This window comes from Trachypithecus francoisi, unplaced genomic scaffold (genome assembly GCF_009764315.1).
Source record: "Trachypithecus francoisi isolate TF-2019V2 unplaced genomic scaffold, Tfra_2.0 Lachesis_group17, whole genome shotgun sequence".
NCBI lineage: Eukaryota > Metazoa > Chordata > Mammalia > Primates > Cercopithecidae > Trachypithecus > Trachypithecus francoisi.
This window is the reverse complement of record NW_022681462.1, coordinates 66,749,140-66,751,562: the sequence shown is the minus strand read 5'-3', so window position 1 is coordinate 66,751,562 and position 2,423 is coordinate 66,749,140. Positions and strand designations below refer to the sequence as shown.

Genomic DNA, 2,423 nt, shown 5'->3' with positions numbered 1-2,423 from the left:
TAGTAAAGAGATGTTTTCCTAGACCGAGGTCTTCAGTCATTAGATGGTCATGTTCATACACGATCTCATATCATCTCAGTATTGGTAATCACAGTTGATATGTTTGTATGTAAATTAGCACAAATATATATATATATATATAAACACAATGTAGAATTATACACATGTGCATGTATCTGTGTATATGGAATCAGTGCATTACAGAAGCTTATTAAAGTAGGTTTAAGTTTTATTTATTTTGTGTATGTCTGTACTAAATATTTCCTTGAAAGAAAACATTATAGAAGTTCAGGCTGTTTTCATCCAGAAAGTGTGTGGGGGAAGAGGGTATCATAAAAATTATAAATCAAATCAAACTTTTATAGTGTATCTCAATAGAAATTACCCAAAATAAACTATCGCAAAATTACCAAGAAAAAACATCAGTTTTATCACTCAATCTTAGTAAGTTTTGACAGTTAATATTTTTGTTTCTTCAACTTTTTCATGGGATAATTTATTGTGCTTTCTTTATTCAAATGAAATTATCATGTCTATTTATTTTTCACATCCGCTGATAATATTAAGAATTCTTGTGTTCTGTAAATATTTGTAACACATTTATTTGCTTAAAATACTTTCATAGCCTTTCTGCCCGTGGATGCCGCTGAAGAAGCATGGTTAAAGTCTCTCTTGTCCCCACCATCATGTCTAAGTCAGAGTCTCCTAAAGAGCCGGAACAGCTGAGGAAGCTCTTCATTGGAGGGTTAAGCTTTGAAACAACTGATGAGAGCCTGAGGAGCCATTTTGAGCAGCGGAGAATGCTCATGGACTGTGTAGTCATGAGAGATCCAAACACAAAGTGCTCCAGGAGCTTTGAGTTTGTCACATATGCCACTGTGGAGGAGGTGGATGCAGCCATAAATGCAAGGCCACACAAGGTGGATAGAAGAGTTGTGGAATCAAAGAGACCTGTCTCAAGAGAAGATTATGAAAGATCAGGTGCCCACTTAACTGTGAAGAAGATATTTGTTGGTGGCATTAATGAAGACACTGAAGAACATCACCTAAGAGATTATTTTGAACAGTTGGGAAAAATTGAAACAACTGAAATCATGACTGACCAAGGCAGTGACAAGAAAAGGGGCTTTGACTTTGTAACATGTGACGACCATGACTCCAGGGATAAGATTGTCATTCAGAAACACCATACTGTGAATGGCCACAACTGTGAAGTTAGGAAAGCCGTGTCAAAGCGAGAGATGGCTAGTGTTCATCCAGCCAAAGAAGTCGAACTGGTTCTGGAAACTTTGGTGGTGGTCATGGAGGTGGTTTCAGTGGGAATGACAACTTTGATCATGGAAAAACTTCAGTAGTTGTGGTGACTTTGGTGGCAGCCATGGTGGTGTTGGATATGGTGGCAGTGGGGATGGCTATAATGGATTTGGTAATGATGGAAGCAATTTTGGAGGTGGTGGAAACTACAGTGATTTTGGCAATTACAACAATCACTCTTCAAATTTTGGACCCACAAAAGGAGGAAATTTTGGAGGCAGAAGCTCTGGCCCTTATGGTGGTGGAGGCCAATACTTTGCCAAAAATGAAACAAAGGTGGCTATGGCGGTTCCAGTAGAAGCAGTAGCTATGGCAGTGGCAGAAGATTTTAATTAGGAAACAAAGCTTAGCAAGAGAGGTGAGCCAGAGAAGTCACAGGGAAGCTACAGGTTACAACAGATTTGTAAACTCAGACAAGCACAGTGGTGGCAGGGCCTAGCTACTACAAAGAAGACATGTTTTAGAAAAATACTCGTGTGTATGGGCAAAAAACTCGAGGACTGTATTTGTGACTAATTGTATAACAGGTTATTTTAGTTCTGTTCTGTGGAAAGTGGAAAGCAGTCCAACAAAGGGTTTTAATGTAGTTTTTTTTTTTTTTTTAATATTTTCATGGTATACTTTGTCTTTTGGAAATGTTTAAGAATATTAATTGCTATATTATTAACTATGTGGTATAATATTTTGCAAGACAGACATTGGATATATTTTATTTTTAAACTATGAGAATTCATTTCCATGGTTTTTCCCTCTTATAAAATATGTCACTCTTCATAAGCAGGAACACTGTATAAATCCTTACCTAATGCCAGCACAATGCGAATATATAGTAAACATCATACTGTTATTTACCCAAAGCAGTAAGATTCAATTTTAAATAATGAATTCAACAGACAGAAACTTTCTAGAAAAGGCATTTTAGAAACAGAACAAAATTCATTTAAAAAATAATGCACAGGCTTTTACGAAGTAAGCAGAATAGAGGTCAATTGAAATGTGTTTTCACTTACGTCCTGGAATTATTTAGTGTCTAAAGTCAGAGCCCAACAGTAAGGAAGGTGGAGAGGATTCGAACACTACTACATTTCTTGGCTTCATATCACTTAGTG

The 2,423-nt window shown here is 36.7% G+C and overlaps 1 pseudogene; it reads left to right on the top strand.

Moving 5' to 3' along the window:
- The first annotated feature begins 686 nt into the window (after positions 1-686).
- On the top strand, positions 687-1,721 carry LOC117062998 (annotated as a pseudogene).
- Positions 1,722-2,423: the final 702 nt, after the last annotated feature.